Raw genomic sequence first — 22,688 nt, forward strand, 5'->3', positions numbered from 1 at the left:
AGAGGCACTAATGATGTACTCTATCCAAAGGAGAGGCAGTAATACTGTACTCTATCCAAAAGAGAGGCAGTAATGCTGTACTGTATCCAAAGGAGACGCAGTAATGATGTAGTCGATCCAAAGGAGAGGCAGTAATGATATACTATATCCAGATGAGGGACAGTAATGGTGTACTCAGTCCAAACAAGAGAAAGTAATGCTGTGCTTTATCCAATGGAGAGGCAGTAATGCTGGACTCTGTCCAAAGGAGAGGCAGTAATGCTGTACTGTATCCAAAGGAGAGGCAGTAATGCTGTACTCTATCCAAAGGAGAGGCGGTAATGCTGTACTGTATCCAAGGAGAGGCAGTAATTATATACTCTGTCCAAAGGAGAGGCAGTAATGACAAACTCTATCCAAAGGAGAGGCAGTAATGATATACTATATCCAGATGAGAGGCAGTAATGATGTACTATATCCAGATGAGAGGCAGTAATGATGTACTCAATCCAAAGGAGAGGCAGTAATGCTGTGCTGTATCCAAAAAAAGAGGCAGCAATGCTGTCCTCTATCCAAAGGAGAGGCAGTAATGCTGTACTGCATCCAAAGGAGAGGCAGTAATGCTGTACTGTATCTAAAGGAGAGGCAGTAATGATGTACTCTGTTTAAAGGAGAGGCAGTAATGATGTACTCTATCCAAAGGAGAGGCAGTAATGATATACTCTATTCAGACAAGAGACAATATTGATGGACTCTATCGAAGCGAGAGACCGTGCTGGTGTACTTTATCCAAAGGTGAGGCAGCAATGCTGTACTCTATCCAAAGGAGAGGCAGTAATGCTGTACTCTATCCAAAGGAGAGGAAGTAATGATGTACTCTTTCCAGATGAGAGGCAGTAATGCTGTACCCTATCCAAAGGAGAGGCAATAAAGCTGTACGATATTCAAAGGAGCAGTAATACTGTACTGTATCCAAAGGAGAGGCAGTAATGATGTACTCAGACCAAAGCAGAGGCAGTAATGATGTAGTCTATCCAATGGAGAGACAATAATACTGTACTCTATCCAAAGGAGAGGCAGTAATTCTGTACTCTATCCAAAGGAGAGGCAGTAATGATGGACTCTCTCCAAAGGAGAGTGAGTAATGATGTAGTCTATCCAAAAGAGAGGCAGTAATACTGTATTCTAACCAAAGGAGAGGCAGTAATGATGCACTCTATCTAAAGGAGAGGCAACAATGCTGTACTCTATCTAAAGGAGAGGCAACAATGCTGTACTCTATCCAAAGGAGAGGCATTAATTTTTTACTGTATCCAGATGAGAGGCAGTAATGATGTACTCAATCCAAACAAGAGGCAGTAATGCTGTACTCTATCCAAAGTAGATGTAGTTATGCTGTACTCTTTCCAGATGAGAGGCAATAATGCTGTACTCTATCTAAAGTTGAGGTCATAATGCTGTACTCTATTCAAAGGAGAGGCAGTAACGCTGTACTGTGTCAACAGGAGAGGCAATAATGCTGTACTCTATCCAAAGAAGAGGCAGTAAAGTTGTACTCTATCCAAATGAGAGGCAGTAATGTTGTATTCTATCCAGATGAGATGCAATAATACTGTACTCTATCCAAAGCAGAGGCAGTAATGCTGTACTGTATCCAAAGGAGAGGCAGTAATGATGTATTCTATTCAAAGGAGAGGCATTAATGCTGTACTCTATCGAAAGGAGAGGCAGTAATGTTGTACTCTATCCCAAGGAGAGGTAGTAATGCTGTACTCTATCAATATGAGAGGCAGGAATGCTGTACTCTGTCCAAAAGAGAGGCAGTAATGCTGTACTGTATCCAAAGGAGAGGCAGTAATGAAGAACTCTATCCAAAGGAAAGGTAATACTGCTGTACTCTATCCAAAGAAGAGGCAGTAATGCTGTACTGTTTCCAGAGCAGAGGCAATAAAGCTGTACTCTATCCAAAGTAGAGGCAGTAGTGCTGTACTCTATCCAAAGGAGAGGCAATAATACTGCACTGCATCAAAAGGAGAGGCAGTAGTTCTGTACTGTATCCAAAGGAGAGGCTGTAATGATGTGCTCAATCCAAAGGACAGGCAGTAATGCCGTATTCTATCCAAAGGAGCGGCAGTAATGCTGTACTCTTTCCAAAGGAGAGGTAGCAGTGTTGTACTATATCCAAAGAAGAGGCAGTAATACTGTACTGTATCCAAAGTAGAGGCAGTAATGATGTACACTATCCAAAGGAGAGGCAATAATGCTGGACTCTGTCCAAGGGAGAGGCAGTAATGCTGTACTTTTTCCAGATGAGAAGCAATAATACTGTACTCTATCGAAAGTTGAGGTCATAATGCTGTACTCTATTCAAAGGAGAGGCAGTAATGCTGGACTGTAACAACAGGAGAGGCAATAATGCTGTACTCTGTGTAGATGAGAGGCAATAATGCTGTACTCTATCCAAAGGAGAGGAAGTAGTGTTGTACTCTATCCAGATGAGAGGCAATATTGATGTACTCTATCGAAACGAGAGACAGTATTGCTGTACTGTATCCAAAGGAGAGGCAGAAATGCTGTACTCTAACCAAAGGAGTCGCAGTAATGCTGTACTCTATCGAAAGGAGAGGCTGTAATGATGTACTCTTTCCAGATGAGAGGCAGTAATGCTGTACTCTATGCAAAGGGGCGGCAGTAGTGCTGTACTCTATTCAAAGGAGAGGCAGTAATACTGTACTCCATCCAAAGAGAGGCAGTAATGCTGTACTGTATCCAAACGAGAGGCAGTAATGATGTACTCTGTCAAGTGGAGAGGCTGTAGTGCTGTATTCTATCCAGATGAGAGTCCGTAATGCTGTATTCTATCCAAAGGAGAGGCAGTAATGCTGTATTTTATCCAAAGCAGAGATAATACTACTGTACTCTATCCAAAGGAAGGCAGTAATGATGTACTCTGTTCAAAGGAGAGGCAGTAATGATGTACTCTGTCCAAAGGAGAGGCAGTAATGACGTACTCTATCCAAAGGAGAGGCTGTAGTGCTGTACTCTATCCAAAGGAGATGCAGTAATGCTGTACTCTATCCAAAGGAGTGGCAGTAATGACGTATTCTGTCCAAATGTGATGCAGTAATGCTCTCCTCTATCCAAAGGGGAGGCAGTAATGATGTACTCTGTCTAAAGGAGAGGCAGTAATTCTGTACTCTATTGTAACCCCATTGTTCAAAAAGGATCAAGACAAAAGATGGACAATTATAGGCCAATTCGCCTAATCTTGGTTGTTGGTAAAATTCTAGAGTTCATCGTTAAGGATGAGGTTTCTAAATTCTTGGAAGACCAGGGTCGGATGAGATCTAGTCAACATGAATTTAGTAAGGGGATGTCATGCCTGACAAACCTGTTAGGATTCTTTGAAGTCTTTGATGACTAGTCGGTTAGACCAGGGAAACCCAGTGGGTGTGGTCTATCTAGATTTCCAAAAGGCCTTTGATAAGGTGCCACATGGGAGGCTGCTGAGTAAGGTGAAGGCCCATGGTGTTCGAGGTGAGCTACTGGCATGGATTGAGGATTGGCTGTCTGCCAGAAGGCAGAGAGTTGGGATAAGAGGTTCTTTTTCAGAATGGCAGCCGGTAACAAGCGGGGTCCCACAAGGTTCAGCATTGGGGCCGCAGCTGTTCTCGTTATATATTAATGATCTGGATGAAGGGACTGGGTGCATTCTAGTGAAGTTTGCCGATGATAAGAAGATAGGTGGATAGGCATGTAGTACTGAGGAGGTTGGGAGGCTGCAGAAGGATCTAGACAGTTTGGGAGAGTGGTCCAGGAAATGGCTGATGAAGTTCAATGTGAGCAAATGCGAGGTCTTGCACTTTGAAAAAAACACAAGCATGGACTACTTTCTAAATGGTGAGAAAATTCATAAAGTCAAAGTAGAAAGGGATCTGGGAGTGCTAGTGGAGGATTCTCAAAAGGTAAACATGCAGGTTGAATCCGTGATTAAGAAAGCAAATGCAATGTTATCATTTATCTCAAAAGGGTTGGAATATAAAAGCAGCGATGTGCTACTGAGACTTTAGAAAGCTCTAGTTAGGCCACATTTGGAGTACTGTGTCCAGTTTTGGGACGCACACCTCACGAGGGACATACTGGCACTGGAGCGTGTCCAGCGGAGATTCACGCGGATGATCCCTGGAATGGTAGGTCTAACATACGAGGAACAGCTGAGGATCCTAGGATTGTACTCATTGGAGTTTAGAAGGTTAAGGGGAGATCTAATAGAAACTTACAAGATAATACATGGCTTGGAGAGGGTGGACGCTAGGAAATTGTTTCCATTAGGCGGGGAGACTAGGACCCGTGGACACAGCCTTAAAACTAGAGGGGGTAAATTCAGAACAGAAATGCGGAGACATTTCTTCAGCCAGAGAGTGGTGGGCCTGTGGAATTCATTGCCGCAGAGTGCAGTGAAGGCCGGGACGCTAAATGTCTTCAAGGCAGAGATTGATAAATTCTTGATGTCACAAGGAATTAAGGGCTACAGGGAGAATGCGGGTAGGTGGAGTTGAAGTGCCCATCAGCCAAGATTAAATGGCGAAGTGGACACGATGGGCCAAATGGCCTTACTTCCACTCCTATGTCTTATGGTCTTATGGTCTTAAGTACACTATCCAAAGGAGAGGCAGTAATGCTGTACTCTATCCAAAGGAGAGGCAATAATACTGTACTCTACCCAAAGGAGAGGCAGTAATTCTGTACTGTATCCAAAGGAGAAGCAGTAATGATGTACTCTGACCAAAGCAAAGGCAATAATGACGTAGTCTATCCAATGGAGAGGCAATAATACTGTACTCTATCCAAAGGAGAGGCAGTAATGATGTACTCTATCGAAAGGAGAGGCAGTAATGATGTACTCTATCTAAAGGAGAGGCAACAATGCTATACTCTATCCAAAGGAGAGGCATTAATGATTTACAGTATCTAGATGAGAGGCAGTAATGATGTACTCAATCCAAACAAGAGGCAGTAATGCTGTACTCTATCCAAAGTAGATGTAGTTATGCTGTACTCTTTCCAGATGAGAGGCAATAATGCTGTACTCTATCTAAAGTTGAGGTCGTAATGCTGTACTCTATTCAAAGGAGAGGCAGTAACGCTGTACTGTATCAACAGGAGAGGCAATAATGCTGTACTCTGTGTAGATGAGAGGCAATAATGCTGTACTCTATCCAAAGGAGAGGAAGTAGTGTTGTACTCTATCCAGATGAGAGGCAATATTGATGTACTCTATCGAAACGAGAGACAGTATTGCTGTACTGAATCCAAAGGAGAGGCAGAAATGCTGTACTCTAACCAAAGGAGTCGCAGTAATGCTGTACTCTATCCAAAGGAGAGGCAGTAATGATGTACTCGATCCAAACAAGATGCAGTAATGCTGTTCTTTATGCCAAGAAGAGGAAGTAATGATGTACTCTTTCCAGATGAGAGGCAGTAATGCTGTACTCTATCCAAAGCAGAGGCAGTAATGATATACACGATCCAAAGGAGAGGCAGTAATGCTGTACTCTATCCAAAGGAGAGGCTGTCATGAAATACTCTTCCCAGCTGAGAGGCAGCAATGATGTAGTCTGTCCAAACGAGAGACAGTAATGCTGTACTTTATCCAAAGGAGAAGCAATAATGCTGTACTCTGTCCAACGGAGAGGCAGTAATGCAGAACTGTATCCAAAGGAGAGGCAGTAATGCTGTACTCTATCCAAAGGAGAGGAAATAATGCTGTACTGTATCCAAAAGAGTGGCAGTAATACTGTACTCTATCCAAAGGAGAATCAGTAATGCTGTACTCCGTCCAAAGGAGAGTCAGTAATGCTGTACTCTGTCCAAAGGAGAGGCTGTAATGTGTACTGTACTCAAAGGAGAGGCAGTAATGCTGTACTATATTCAAAGGAGAGGCAGTAATGCTGTACTCTATCCAAAGGAGAGGCAGTAATGAAATACTCTTTCCAGCTGAGAGGCTGCAATGATGTAGTCTGTCCAAACGAGAGACAGTAATGCTGTACTTTATCCAAAGGAGAAGCAGTAATGCTGTACTCTGTCCAACGGAGAGGCAGTAATGCAGTACTGTATCCAAAGGAGAGGCAGTAATGCTGTACTCTATCCAAAGGAGAGGAAGTAATGCTGTACTGTATCCAAAGGAGAGGCATAATGCTGTACTCTATCCAAAGGAGAGGAAGTAATGATGTACTCTATCCAAAAGAGAGGCAGTAATGCTGTACTGTATCCAAAGGAGAGGCAGTAATGCTGTACTCTATCCAAAGGAGAGGAAGTAACGATGTACTCTTTCCAGATGAGAGGCAGTAATTCTGTACTGTATCCAAAGGAGAGACAGTAATACTGTACTCTAACCAAAGGAGTCGCAGTAATGGTGTACTCTATCCAAAGGAGAGGCAGTAATACTGTACTCTAACCAAAGGAGAGGAAGTAATACTGTACTCTATCCAAAGGAGTAGCAGTAATGATGTACTCTGACAAAAGGAGAGGAAGTAGTGCTGTAATGTATCCAAAAGAGAGGCAGTAATGCTGTTCTCTATCTAAACGAGAGGCAGTAATGATGTACTGTATCCAGATGAGAGGCAGTATAGATGTACTCAATCCAAACAAGAGACGGTAATGCTGTCCTTTATCCAAAGGAGAGGCAGTAATGCCGTACTGTATCTAAAGGAGAGTCAGTAATGCCGTATTCTATCAAAAGGAGAGGCAGTAATGATGTACTCTATCCAAAAGAGAGGCGGTAATTCTGTACTGTATCCAAAGGAGCGGCTGTAATGATGTGCTCAATCCAAAGGAGAGATAGCAGTGTTGTACTATATCCAAAGAAGAGGCAGTAATACTGTACTGCATCCAAAGGAGAGGCAGTAATGCTGTACTGTATCCAAAGTAGAGGCAGTAATGATGTACACTATCCAAAGGAGAGGCAATAATGCTGCATTATATCAATAGTAGAGGCAATAATGCTGTACTTTATCCAATGGATAGGCAGTAACAATATACTATATCCAGATGAGAGGCAGTAATGATGTACTGAATCCAAACAAGAGACAGTGATGCTGTACTTTATCCAAAGGAGAGGCAGTAATGCTGTACTTTATCCAAAGGAGAGGCAGTAATGCTGTACTCTATCCAAAGCAGAGCAGTAATGATATACACTATCCAAAGGAGAGTCAGTAATGCTGTACTCGGTCCAAAGGAGAGGCTGTAATGCTGTACTGTACTCAAAGGAGAGGCGGTAATGCTGTACTGTATTCAAAGGAGAGGCAGTAATGAAATACTCTTCCCAGCTGAGAGGCAGCAATGATGTAGTCTGTCCAAACGAGAGAGGAAGTAATGATGTACTCTGTCCAAAGGAGAGGCTGTAATGATGTACTGTACTCAAAGGAGAGGTAGTAATACTGTACTCTAACCAGAGGAGAGGCAGTAATGATGTACTCTGACAAAAGAAGAGGCAGTAATGCTGTACTTTATCCAAAGGAGAGGAAGTAATGGTGTACTCTTTCCAGATGAGAGGCGGTAATGCTGTACTCTATCCAAAACAGGGGCAGTAATACTGTACTCTATCCAAAGTAGAGTCAGTAATGCTGTACTCTGTCCAAAGGAGAGGCTGTAATGATGTACTGTACTCAAAGGAGAGGCAGTAATGCTGTACTGTATTCAAAGGAGAGGCAGTAATGATGTACTCTAACCACAGGAGAGGCAGTAATGATGTACTCTGACAAAAGAAGAGGCAGTAATGCTGTACTTTATCCAAAGGAGAGGAAGTAATGGTGTACTCTTTCCAGATGAGAGGCGGTAATGCTGTACTCTATCCAAAACAGGGGCAGTAATACTGTACTCTATCCAAAGTAGAGTCAGTAATGCTGTACTCTGTCCAAAGGAGAGGCTGTAATGATGTACTGTACTCAAAGGAGAGGCAGTAATGCTGTACTGTATTCAAAGGAGAGGCAGTAATGATGTACTCTTTCCAGATGAGAGGCAGTAATGCTGTACTCTATCTAAAGGAGAGGCAGTAATGCTGTACTCTGTCCAAAGGAGAGGCAGTAATGATGCACTCAGTCTCAAGAAGAGGCAGTAATGCTGTACACTATCCAAAGGACAGGCAGTAATGATATACTATATCTAGATGAGAGGCAGTAATGATGTACTCAATCCAAACAAGGGACAGTAATGCTGTACACTATCCAAAGGAGAGGCAGTAATGATGTAATCTGTCCAAAGGAGAGGCAGTAATGCTGTACTCTATCCAAAGGAGAGGCAGTAACGATATACTATATCCAGATGAGAGGCAATAATGATGCACTCAATCCAAACAAGAGACAGTAATGCTGTACTTTATCCAAATTAGATGCAGTAATGATGTACATTTGTCCAGTGGAGAGGCAGTAATGCTGTATTATTTCCAAATGAGAGGCAGTAATGCTGTACTGTATCCAAAGGAGAGGCAGTAATGGTGTACTCTGTCCAAAGGAGAGGCAGTAATGATGTACTCTATCCAAAGGAGAGGCAGTAATGATGTACTCTGTCCAAAGGAGAGGTAGTAATGCAGTACTCTGTCCAAAGGAGAGGCAGTAATGCTGTACTCTGTCCAAAGGAGAGGCAGTAATGCTGTATTCTATCGCAAGCTGAGGTCATAATGCTGTACTGTATCCAAAGGAGAGGCAGTAATGCTGTACTGTATCCAAAGGAGAGGCAGTAATGATGTACTCTGGCCAAAGGAGAGGCAGTAATACTGTACTGTATCCAAAGGAGAGGCAGTAATACTGTACTGTATCCAAAGGAGAGGCAGTAATGTTGTATTGTATCCAAAGGAGAGGCAGTAATGAAGTATGCTATCAATAGGAGAGGCAGTAATGATGTACTCTATCCAAAGGAGAGGCCGTAATGCTGTACTGTATCCAGAGCTGGCAATTAGAGTTGCCATGATATGATGCCTAATGTACCTGAGCAACTTCTAACTCTGAGGTCAGTGAGGGCCATTCTATAGTGCTTCCACATCAGGATTCCACACAAGTCAAGACTCGGGCTTTTTCTGGTTGATTCTCAGAATCTCTTTTCTGGACAATTGGAGGATGCATGATGCTGTAAGCTGGGCAACGAGGATCTGTGACAGTAGCAGCGTTTTGTCAAGTATAAACAAGGGGAGTCATTCAGTATCACACAGTGCAGCAGTATGAACCAAAACAACTCCGACAGGACCTTTCTGTAAGTGCCCTTTCACTGACTGCAAATGTTTTGTTGCAGCTGAGACCAGCATCTCCTGTCAAACCCCAAGTGCAAGTGCACATTCGTGGCTTGATCTTTCATACAGTTTATAAGCTGTTTCGTAAAACTTAAGGCTACAAACATATGGAAGCCTTCACAAAATCCATTCGTACCTCATTCAATCCTGACACAAGTTCATGTTAGTACAGGTGCTATGGAAAGGATAGCTTGGGAGAAGATTTGTAGCTCGGGTGCTCGTTGTTGTGGTTCTGTTCGCCGAGCTGGGAATTTGTCTTGCAAACGTTTCGTCCCCTGTCTAGGTGATATCCTCAGTGCTTGGGAACCTCCTGTGAAGCGCTTCTGTGCTGTTTTCACACCAGAACTGCAAAAAGAGGAAGAGGAACACCTATACAAGGTATTCGCCAAAAATAATACCCTCGCAATTTCATCAACAGATGCCTAAGGGAGAGACAACGGAATGAGGACATGCCGCAACCCAAAGGACTAGCCACACTACCATACATCAGGAGCATTTCCGAACTGACAGCCAGACTACTGCGACCACTAGGACTCATAACAGCACACAAACCAACAGCCACCCTCAGACAACAACTCACCAGAACGAAGGACCCGATACCCAACATGAGCAAAACTAACGTAGTGTACAAAATCCCATGCAAGGACTGCACAAAACACGACATCGGGCAAACAGGAAGACAGTTAACGATCCATATACATGAACACCAACGAGCCACGAAACGACACGACCAGCTATCCTTGGTAGCCACACACACAGATGACAAGCAACATGAATTTGACTGGGACAACACTACCATTATAGGGCAAGCCAAACAGAGAACAGCCAGGGAATTCCTAGAGGCATGGCACTCATCCACAGACTCTATCAACAAACACATCGACCTGGACCCAATATACCGGCCACTACAGCGGACAGCTGGAACTGACAACCGGAAGTGGCAGAGACAGGCCACTATAAATGCCGGAGGAAACAGCACAGAAGCGCATCACAGGAGGCTCCCAAGCACTGAGGATGTCACCTAGACAGGGGACGAAACGTTTGCAAGACAAATTCCCAGCTTGGCGAACAGAACCACAACAAGGATAGCTTTCACTGAGACAGGGTAAGAGGAAAGTGTGACACTAAGGATGGTTAATGTCCCTACCTCACTGCTGCAGTTGCAATGAAAGTAACGATGGCTCACACAGCTGATGGTGAAAGCAAATATCTTTAGAAATGCAATCACAAAAGCATTACCTGGGCCATCCTTGTGGACTCAATATGTTTTCTTGCCCTTTCCTTCCCACTGTGTTAATCTTGGTGGGTGGAAGCAGCCTATCCTATCGTGGAGCCTTGGAGATTTGGGTGGGTGATCCTGGTCTGAGGTGATGGAGTGCAGGATGCTGCATAAATTCAGCAGACCCTGAGGCTGACCCACAGGAATGAGAGTCTAAACATTACTTTTCGGGACTGGGAGCTGCAGGCTAGAGGTAAAGATAGGGGTTGGTGGTGGTGATGGGGGAGTGCAACAGAATTTACTAGTGGAGGATATGTTAAAGCATTGAGGGAAAGGGGAGTAATGTAGGATGGACTCTGTCCATTTTAGAGCATTCTGGCTTTGAGTGGGGTGTGACAATGCTGCTCCTTTGGGTGGCACGGTGGCACAGTGGTTAGCACTGATGCCTCGCAGTGCTAGAGACCCGAGTTCAATTCCCACCTCAGGCGACTGACTGTGTGGAGTTTGCACGTTCTCCCTGTGTCTGTGTGGGGGTGCTCTGGTTTCCTCCCACAGTCCAAAGATGTGCCGGTCAGGTGAATTGGCCATGCTAAATTGCCCCTAGTGTTAGCTAAGGGGTAAATGTAGGGGTATGGGTGGGTTGCACTTCAGCGGGGCAGTGTGGACTTGTTGGGTCGAAGGGCCTGTTTCCACATTGTAAGATTATCTAATCTTTAACGAGGTTATGTTGTCCTTGGTCTTTTTTCAAGAGGGGTTGTAAAAGGCGGAGGTTCCGATTTGTCTGGGTTTTGGGGTCTTAGGTAATGTCTAACAGACACTGCCCAAGACAACAATCAGGGAAAAGGGCTTTTAGGGTTTTTTTTTTAGCAACTTGTACAATGAAAGGGGAGTGGCCAGTTTCCCCAGTTCAGGGACTTTTCTCGCTTGGTTTAGTTTTAGCTGGGGACTCCGAGAAGCTGCTGGGAGAAAAGGGGTTCTATGTTTCAGCCAATGATCCCTAGCAGATCTGCTCTGCAGTCTGTCACTCCTGTGTTTGATCTTACCTTTTAATGCCAAAGGGGTGTGTTTATGGGATGTTGCAGGGAGTCAGAGCAGCCCTTTGTTAAGTTGCAGGGTATATCATGTTTGGTCGGCTTTTCATAGTTGTCATTCTAAATTCTGTTTTCTTTTGTTTGTGTTTCCTTTGGTGGTGTGTAAATATATTTTGTTTTGTCTAAAACTGAGTGTTTGGGCCAGCTGTATCTCTCCTGAAATATCTGTGTTACACCTGCTTAAAACAACTAGAAATGTGAGACTCTGGGCTACCTTCTTGAAATATTTTGAGGGGCTCTGACCTGGTCCACAACAGATTGAGGAGATCAGTGTGTGACCACCCCCGGCATGGTCTCCTCATACACCAGGGCAGGGAGCAGGTGACAAGTAAAGACACATTTAGACAGGTTGGGGTGGAGTCCTGAGGAGGTGTGATGCCTATGGGCTTCTCAGGAAGTGCACCAAGACAGAGGTTCGGAAAGTTCGGATCGAGTCAGAGATGGGAAGCCACTGGTCAAGGGTCAGTGCTGGGCCCTAAAAGTGCACAATGCAAAAGAAAATGGCTATGCCCACACTTGGAGTTGGTGGGGTAAGTGGCTGAACTGAGGGAAAGGATACTGCATGAAACCTAACATTGTACAGCTCACAGACGTGATGATCCCACTGTATTGGTTGCTTGTCTGCTGTGTACTTCCCTGGCATAGGGAGGTGCATCACTGACCATGCTCTTTCACACCAACGCTTTCAGGTGCTAAGGTCATGAAAAAAATCAGTAAGTAGAATGAAGAAGGACAAAGATGTTGGTGGTACTCATTGCCCTGAAAACACTTTGTTCCTCTTACTCCCAGATGTTTTAGCAGGCACTCAACACAGACACTGAATCATAGAATCCCTACATTATGGAAAGAGGCCAATTGGCCTATTGACCCACCAAAAAGCACCCCACCCAGCCCCACATTTCACCCTGACTAATCCACCCCCTGGCCATGAAGAGCAAGTTAGCCCAGCCAACCCACCTAACTGACATACCTCTGGACTGGAAGAGGAAATCAGAGCACCAGGAGGAAACCCACACAGATGTAGGGAGAGCATACAGACTCCAAACAGACTGTCATCCAAGGCTGGAATTGAACTAAGGTCCCTGAAAGTGACCACTGAGCCACCACTGATCCATGGGACATTCTCTGTGGGTGTGAAGTACGACTGAATGTTATGACAAAGCTATTTGGGGCTACACAGAGATACAAGATTTGAGGTAAAATCAGTGATGCTGATAGAACAAAGTATACAATCAAATTCAAGGTATTTTCACGCATGCCATTAAAGTGCCCTGAATAGATTCCTTTTGCATTTCATTGTCCACTGGAACTAAGTGTACTCCTGATTCAACAGCCAGGATGGAGGGAGCCTGTCCAGCAATAGTTTAATGGGATCACACCTGAGAAGCTTGTGCCTAACCATGTGCTTCCATACTCTCTAAGCCTAATGTTACCACTGTTGTATGAGTAACTAACTGGTTAGGGATGTAGGAAGCAGCCAAACCCAAACTCTAACCCAAAGCCTATCCCTAACCCTAACCCTATGTGCTCCCAGACTCTCTAAGCCAAACAGAACCACTGTGGTGTGAGTATCTGAACTGGTTAGGGGTGTAGTGGGCAACCTAAACCAAACCATAACCATAAACCTAAACCTAAGCCTAACCCTAACTGTAACCCTAACCCTAACCCTAACTCTAACCCATACTTTAACACTAACCCTAACCCTAAACCTAAACATTAACCTTAACCGTACCCCTAACCTTAACCGTACCCCTAACCTTAAACAAACCACTAACCCTAGCCCTAACCCTGCCCCTAAACATAGCCCTAACCCTAACCCTAAACCTACCATGAACCCTAAACCTATTCCTAACCCTACCTCTTAACATAACCCTAGCATTAACTCCTGTCCCTAACCTTAACTCTACCCCAACCCTAAACTTAACCCTAACACTAACCATACCCTTACACCTAACCCTAATCCTACCTCAAACCCACACTAACCCTTCCCCAAAACCTAACACCTAACCATAACCCTAACCTGAACCCTATACCTACCCCAACCCTAAACCCTACCTTTACCCTCAAACACTAGCCCTAACCTGCCTCTACCCCAACCCTAACCCTAACCCATAAACCTAATCGGAACCCTAACCCTAACCTCAATGCTAACCCTAACCATACCCCTACCCCAACCCTAACCCTAACCATACCCCTAAACCTAGCCTTGACCCTAACCCTAAACCTACTCCTAAACCTACACCTTCCCCTAACCCTAACCCTAACCAGAACCACAACACTATCCCTAACCCTAACCCTAACCCTAACCATGCCACTAAACCGAATGCTGACCCTAACCATAAACCTACCCCTAAACCTAAACATACCCTGAACCCTAACCCTAACCCTCACCATAATCCTACCCCTTACCCTAAACACTACCCCTAACTAAAACCTTAACCTCTAATCCTAACCATAAGCTTACCCCTAACCCTAACCCCTACCCCTAACCATAACCCTAACCCCTAACCCCAAACCTAACCCGACCCCAACAATAACCATACCCTATCCCTGCCCTTTACCTTAACCCTAAGCCTAACTCTAACCCTTAACCCCACCCTTTACCCTAACCCTAACCCTAATCCTAAACATACGCCTACCCTTAACCCTAGCCATACCCCTAAACCTAACGCTGACCCTAACACTAAACCTACCCCTAACCCTAAACCCTAACTCTAACCACTAACCACTACCCCTAACCATAACCCTACCCCTGCCCCTTACCCTTACCCTAGCCCTAACCATAACCCTACCCTACCCTTAACCCTAACCCTAGCCCTACCCCTAACCCTAACTCTATGGATGATGTTTTCTCTGAGGCTTCAGTACTCTCATCCGCAAATGTCAAAGAGATGGCTTCTGGGAGTGCTGGCTGTTTCACTATGGAGACTGTGAATCTCCCGTTGGTGCCTATGATAGAAAAGGAAGAGAAGATGTCATGGCCAATGGTTAGTAGTGATGTGTTATGACTGAGACTGACAGCGGAAGAGTCACTATGAGAGGCACAGTGGAATGAAGAGTGGTACTCGGTTGACAGGATATGGGTGACTAAGAATCCCCACAGGAGCTCCTGCATCAAGAGTTCTTTCTTTGCATGAGTTGAGGATTCTGATGTCTAACATCACTCTACGTGTATAGGTTCACTCTGCCCTATATAAATTACTTTCTCCTGGAATGAAATAGAGGGAGGAACTCAGTAAATGGAAGTAGGAGGAACATCTGTTAGCATTGGGATAAGTATGATTCAGTAAATGGAAGTAGGAGGAACATCTGTTAGCACTGGGATAAGTATGACTCAGTAAATGGAAGTAGGAGGAACATCTGTTAGCACTAGGATAAGTATGTGAATGGTGGTGAAGTGTCATGAGTGTGATTGGGCACTGCATAGACCATGCAGGTTTAGTAACAGAGTCAAAACAAAACACAATGGAGGCCACAGGGTGGAGTATAATTATGGGAGATTTGGTACAATAGGGTAAGAAAATTCACTGTGTCTCATGGTGGACATCTCTCAAACCAATCCCTCAAATCCATGTTAATGCCTTTGAATGTCACGGGGTGATGGTGAGATTCCACCATATCAGACAGGATCATTACCGAGCTCCTGCAAACTACTTGTGAGGGATGAATGTTACTTACCATTTATCAGCTCAAGCATAAGTGTTGCTTGTGTCTTGTAATGCAAGAGTTTCCACCTGATTTTCAATGACTTAAATTCTTTTTTAGGACTCCTGAGGATGACACTTAGTCAAATGCAACGTCAATATCAAGGGCAGTCGCTCTCCTTACCTGAGGAGTGCAGCTCTATTTTCATCTTTGAACTAGAGTCGTAGTGATGTCTGGAGCTAAGTGGCCTTGGTAGAATCCAAACAGAGGTTATTCCTTGACACTTGCCGTTTGATAGTCAATGATCTGCTCTATCACTTTGATGATGATCGAGAGTAGACTAATTGGGCATTAGTTGACCAGGTTGGATTTGTCCAACTTTTTTGTGTATCGGGCATACCTGCGCAGTTTTCCATCTTGTCAGATAGATGCCAGTGTTGCAGCTGAAGCAGGGGGCCAGGTTTAGCCCTGAAGCCTGAATAGCTGGTTTGTGATGTTACAGTAATAATAACAGCAAGGGTTCAATCCCTGCACTGGCTAAGGTACCTCTAAGACTGCTACTTTTTCAACTTCTCCCCTTGCTTGTGGTGACCATCAGGCTAAACCACTACTAATTGTCTTGCCTCTAACAGGCAGCAGCGCTACGCAGTGTTGAATGTTGGTGCCATTTCCCTTTACTGGAAGATTGGAATGATATTGTGACTGTATGTAGTGGAACGTTGTTGGGGATAGGTGCAGTTTAACTTTGTGGTGATCTGGTGTCAGCAAACTACTTTGAGACTTGCGACTGGTGTGGCTTTGTTACATTTTCCCATATTTAAAGCACAAAGTGATTTATTCCATCATTTTAACAACATCAAGACTGATTCTCGAAATCACCTCTTTAATGTCATTCCTTGGAAACAGGTTTTAATTTTTCTGTTTGAATGTGCATCAGGAAACCATGGATTGATGAAACTCATTGATGTAAATGAAATAATAGATAGGGCTGTGGAATAGCAGTAAGTCATGTGCCCGCCCTTTCTAAAATCATACAAATTTGATTTCCGAAATGCATTTGCGAAGATGGAACTGGTTGGGAAAGTGCACCCATATCCTTTAAATTGAGATCAGTTAAAATTAAAACAGTATTTTATTTCTGATAGAGCGCTGAACAAAGATTATTAGCAAATTAATAAGATGGACTACAAGGCATTTCCTGTGTCCGTAATTACTGGTTCAGATCTGAATTGGGAGAAAAGTGAACTGCTGTTTTGCAATTTTGAATGCCATTGAAGACCCAGTTGACTTTAAAACACAAGTTTTAATCAAATAAACTTGAGAATAAGGCCATTTGTTGAAAGTATTAATATAAAGCTTTGTAAAGGTTGTTAAAAGCATCGCAAAGATTTTACGTTAAAAGTGGTTGTGAATTATAGCTCCATTTATTAACTCTCATGTCTACAGCCAGTTTTTAATGACTATTATAATTCAAATTCTCCCAAACCCCTCTGGACCTAAAGCTATTGATGACTAACACATGGACATTGCAATGTGTTTTAAAATAACCTATTATGGCCCATTATTTGATGGAAAATGTTCGCATTTCTAGGCCATTAGTATTAGAAGTTGATACAAATTCTTGGATCCGTTCCTCATGGATGTAACTCTGTGTAATTGTCGTGATGTCCTGTAGTTAAAATGGCAATATCCAATTTAAAAGACATTTTTAAAAACCTCTGCTTTTCAAGTATCAGAATTAGGAACAAGTGAAATTAAATTATGGTTTGAAACCTAATTTACATGTGCCAACCTGTCTAGCATTTAGAACAACAATGGGCAGCTACTAACAGTGAACAGAAAGATCACTAACACTTTCTCACAGAGACTAAACTGTGATAGTGATCATGTACTTATTAGAATCATTTATTGCCTGGAAGGAGAGTCTTCAGCACATTGAGCCCTGCCTTCCCCTCGCGGAGCATGTCGTTCAGACCCACTTGATTAGTTCGATCTCACTCTCTAGCAAGTTTATTTTTAATTTTCTTTCAAAATCATTGAATGGTTCCACTCCCACCTCTGTCATTATTAACGGATCCCATATCAATACAGCTTACTCGGTAAAAATGTTCCTGCTCCTGACACCTCTTAAAACTGAATCATCAGATTGTGAACAGGAGCAGAATATATGGGTGGCACAGTGGCACACTAGTTAGCACTGCTGCCTCACAGCGCAAGAGACCCGGGTTCAGTCGACTCAGGTGACTGACTGTGTGGAGTTTGCACATTCTCCCCGTGTCTGTGTGGGTTTCCTCCGGGTGCTCCGGTTTCCTCCCACAGTCCAAAAATGTGCAGGTTAGGTGAATTGGCCACGCTAAATTGCCCGTAGTGTTAGGTGTAGGGGAATGGGTCTGGGAGGGTGCGCTTCGGCGGGTAGGTGTGGACTTGTTGGGCCGAAGGGTCTGTTTCCACACTGTAAGTAATCTAATTCCAGATTCTGACAGGTTCTGAACTGTGACTGGTGTGGCACAGTGGTTCAGTGGTTAGCACTGCTGCCTCACAACGTCGGGGACCTGGGTTTTTTTCCACCCTCGGATGACCATGTTGAGTTTGCACATTCTCCCTGTGTCGGTGTGGGTTTGCTCCGGTTTCCTCCTACACCCAAAGGTGTGCAGGTTACGTGGATTGGCCATGCTAAGTTACTCCTTAGTGTTGAGGGATGTGCAGACTAGGTGAATTAGCCATGGGAAATGCAGGACTACAGGGACAGGGTAAGGAGGTGGGTCTGGGAGGGATGCTTTTCAGAGGGTCGGTGTGGACTTGATGGATCAAACAGCCTGGTTCCACACTGTAGGGGTTCAATAATTCTATGTAATAGGTTCTGGACTGTTTCAGTCTCCTGACTGTAACAGGGGACAGTTCATAGGAAGGTCCAGACAATGACATGGACATAGACTGTTACAGTTTCTAGTCTGTGTCTGGGTCCAACAGTAACAGGTTCCAGACTGCACCAGTACCAGAGCTCAGATAGAGACAGGTTCCAGGCTGTAGTAAGGTCCAGACTGTGACAGGGACCAGACTGTGACAGGGTCTAGACTGTGACAGGGACCAGACTGTGCCAGGATCTAGACTGTGACAGGGACCACACTGAGACAGGGACCAGACTGTGACAGGGACCAGACTGTGACAGGGACCAGACTGTGACAGGGACAGACTGTGACAGGGACCAGACTGTGACAGGGTCTAGTCTGAGACAGGGACCAGACTGTGACAGGGTCTAGACTGTGACAGGGACCAGACTGTGACAGGGACGACACTGTGACAGGGACCAGACTGTGACAGGGACGACACTGTGACAGGGACCAGACTGTAACAGCGACTAGACTGTGACAGGGTCTAGTCTGAGACAGGGACCAGACTGTGACAGGGTCTAGACTGTGTCAGGGACCAGACTGTGACAGGGACCAGACTGTGACACAGTCTAGACTGTAGGTAAAAATATGACTGCAGATGCTGGAAACCAGATTCTGGATTAGTGGTGCTGGAAGAGCACAGCAGTTCAGGCAGTATCCAAGGAGCAGCGAAATCGACGTTTCGGGCAAAAGCCCTTCATCAGGAATAAAGGCAGTGAGCCTGAAGCGTGGAGAGAGAAGCTAGAAGGGGGGGGGAGGGAAGGGGTAGGGAGAAAGTAGCATAGAGTACAATGGGTGAGTGGGGGAGGGGATGAAGGTGATAGGTCAGGGAGGAGAGGGTGGAGTGGATAGGTGGAAAAGAAGATAGGCAGGTCGGACAAGTCCGGACAAGTCATGGGGACAGTGCTGAGCTGGAAGTTTGGAACTAGGGTGAGGTGGGGGAAGGGGAAATGAGGAAACTGTTGAAGTCCACATTGATGCCCTGGGGTTGAAGTGTTCCGAGGCGGAAGATGAGGCGTTCTCCCTCCAGGCGTCTGGTGGTGAGGGAGCGGCGGTGAAGGAGGCCCAGGACCTCCATGTCCTTGGCAGAGTGGGAGGGGGAGTTGAAATGTTGGGCCACGGGGCGGTGTGGTTGATTGGTGCGGGTGTCCCGGAGATGTTCCCTAAAGCGCTCTGCTAGGAGGCGCCCAGTCTCCCCGATGTAGAGGAGACCGCATCAGGAGCAACGGATACAATAAATGATATTAGTGGATGTGCAAGTAAAACTTTGATGGATGTGGAAGGCTCCTTGGATGGAGGTGAGGGAGGAGGTGTGGGCGCAGGTTTTACAGTTCCTGCGGTGGCAGGGGAAGGTGCCAAGATGGGAGGGTGGGTTGTAGGGGGGGCGTGGACCTGACCAGGTAGTCACAGAGGGAACGGTCTTTGCGGAAGGTGGAAAGGGGTGGGGAGGAAAATATATCCCTGGTGGTGGGGTCTTTTTGGATGTGGCAGAAATGTCGGCGGATGATTTGGTTTATGCGAAGGTTGGTAGGGTGGAAGGTGAGCACCAGGGGCGTTCTGTCCTTGTTACGGTTGGAGGGGTGGGGTCTGAGGGCGGAGGTGCGGGATGTGGACGAGATGCGTTGGAGGGCATCTTTAACCACATTGGAAGGGAAATTGCGGTCCCTAAAGACAAAGGCCATCTGGTGTGTTCTGTGGTGGAACTGGTCCTCCTGGGAGCAGATACGGCGGAGGCAGAGGAATTAGGAATACGGGATGGCATTTTTGCAGGAGGTAGGGTGGGAAGAGGTGTAATTCAGGTAGCTGTGGAAGTCAGGTTTGTAAAAAATGTCAGTGTCAAGTTGGTCGTCATTAATGGAGATGGAGAGGTCCAGGAAGGGGAGGGAGGTGTCAGAGATGGTCCAGGTAAATTTAAGATCAGGGTGGAATGTGTTGAAGTTGATGATTTGCTCAACCTCTTCGCGGGAGCACGAGGTGGCGCCAATGCAGTCATCAATGTAACGGAGGAAGAGGTAGGGAGTGGTGCCGGTGTAATTACAGAAGATCAACTGCTCGACATAGCCAACAGAGACAGGCATAGCTGGGGCCCATACGTGTACCCATGGCTACCCCTTTGGTCTGGAGGAAGTGGGAGGATTCAAAGGAGAAATTGTTAAGGGTGAGGACCAGTTTGGCCAAACGAATGAGAGTGTCAGTGGAAGGGTACTGTTGGGGACGTCTGGAGAGGAAAAAATGGAGGGCTTGGAGGCCCTGGTCATGGCGGATGGAGGTGTAGAGGGATTGGATATCCATGGTGAAGATGAGGCGTTGGGGGCCAGGGAAACGGACGTCTTGGAGAAGGTGGAGGGCGTGGGTTGTGTCTCGAACGTATGTGGGGAGTTCCTGGCAGGAGCATGCTGAGACAATGGGTCGGCCAGAGTGGTCAGGCTTGTGGATCTTCGGAAGGAGGTAGAACTGGGCAGTGCGGGATTCCCGGACTATGAGGTTGGAAGCTGTGGGTGGGAGATCTCCTGAGGTGATGAGGTTCTGTATGGTCTGAGAGATGATGGTTTGGTGATGGGGGGTGGGGTCATGGTCGAGGGGGCAGTAGGAAGCGGTGTCCTCGAGTTGGCGTTTGGCTTCAGCGGTGTAGAGGTCAGTGCGCCAGACTACCACTGAGCCCCCTTTATCCGCTGGCTTGATGGTGAGGTTGGGATTGGAGCAGAGGGATTGGAGGGCTGCGCGTTGTGAGGGTGAGAGGTTGGAGTGGGGGAGGGGGGGTAGACAGGTTGAGGTGGTTAATGTCCTGGCGGCAGTTGGAAATGAAGAGGTTGGGGGCAGGTAATAGGCCAGCGCGGGGTGTCCAGGTGGATGCAGTGTGTTGGAGGTGGGCGAAGGGGTCCTCGGAAGGTGGGCGGGAGTCCTGATTGTGAAAGTAAGTTCGGAGGCGGAGGCGACGGAAGAAGTGTTCAACGTCACGGCGTGTATTAAATTCATTGATGCGTGGATGGAGGGGGATGAAGGTGAGTCCTTTGCTGAGGACTGATCGTTCGTCCTCAGTGAGGGGCAAGTCTGGGGGGATGGTGAAAACTCGGCAGGGCTGGGAGCTGGGATCTGGTGTGGGTGTAGAGCTGGGAATGGGGGGGGGGGGGGGGGAACCTATAACTGGAGTGGGTGTGATGGTGGGGGGAACGGGGGTGGAGTCATGAGCAGGGGTAGTGTTCCCCTCAGGGTTCTGGGGGGTGGGGATAGTGACAGTGGGGTCTGTGGGGGGCATGTCAGCATGTCTGGTGGGGGCGGAAGTGGTGGTGACCACAGCAGTAGGGATGGCTGAAGTCACTGAGCATGTGGCATCAGTGATGATGTGAAGGGCAGAAGTGATGTCACGTGTGATGCATGAGGAATTGTGAGGGGTGGAAGTGGTTGTGGGAGTGGCCATGATAGGGGTGGAAGTGACATCATCAATCAGCGTGGGGGTGGTAGCTGCATCAGCCGCATGGCTAATGGCTTCTGAGTAGATTCCGAGGCCAGGGGAATCTTCTGGAATGTTTGAGGAGCGCTGGTTGTCGGGGTGGGTAGATAAAAGTTTGTTGTACTTACAGTTTTTGATGTTTGAGATGGAATTGAAATTGTGACAGGGACCAGACTGTGATGGGGACGAGACTGTGACAGAAACAGGAATGACAGGAATGAGACTGTGATGGGAATGAGACTGATGGGAATGGGTCTGTAAGGGGAATGAGACTGATGGGAATGAGACTGTGATGGGAATGAGACTGATGGGAATGGGTCTGTGATGGAATGAGACTGTGATGGGAATGAAACAATGGCAGCAACAAGACTGTGACAGGGAAGAGAATGGTGGAGGTGAGACTGTGACAGGAATGAGATTGTGGCTTGGGTGAGACTGTGACCAGAATGAGGCTGTGCGAGGAACAAGGTGGTCAAAGGCAAGAGACTGCAATCAGAATGAGACTGACAGGAACGGGTCTGTGACAGGAATGAGACTGTGACTGGGACAAGACTGGGAATGAGACTGTGATGGGGCTGAGACAGTATGGGTAGCATGGTGCTTAGCCATACTGCTCCATAACACCAGGATCAAGAGTGTGGCGCTGGAAAAGCACAGCAGGTCAGGCAACATCCGAGGAGCAGGAGAAGTGACGTTTCGGGCAAAAGTCCTTCATCAGGAATGAGGCTGACTCCCACAGTTACCTGGACTACACCTCCTCCTACCCCGCATCTTATAAAAATACTATCCGTTTTTCCCAATTCCTCTGCCTCCATCACATCTGCTCTCAGGAGGATCAGTTCCACCACAGAGCACACCAGCTGGCCTCCTTCTTTAAAGACCACAATTTCCCCTCCCATGTGGTTGATGATGTCCTTCAGCACATTTCATCCACGTCCCGCACCTCTGCTCTCGAACTCCACCACTCCAATTGCAACAAGGACAGAAGCTCCCTTGTCCTCTCCTTCCACCCCACCAACCTTTGTATACAACACACCATCCTCCGCCACTTCCGCCACTTGCAAGCAGACCCTGCCACCAGAGATATATTTCCCTCCTCACCCCTATCTGCATTCCGTAAAGACTGTTC

The sequence above is a fragment of the Chiloscyllium punctatum genome, chromosome 20 (assembly GCF_047496795.1).
Source record: "Chiloscyllium punctatum isolate Juve2018m chromosome 20, sChiPun1.3, whole genome shotgun sequence".
Lineage (NCBI taxonomy): Eukaryota > Metazoa > Chordata > Chondrichthyes > Orectolobiformes > Hemiscylliidae > Chiloscyllium > Chiloscyllium punctatum.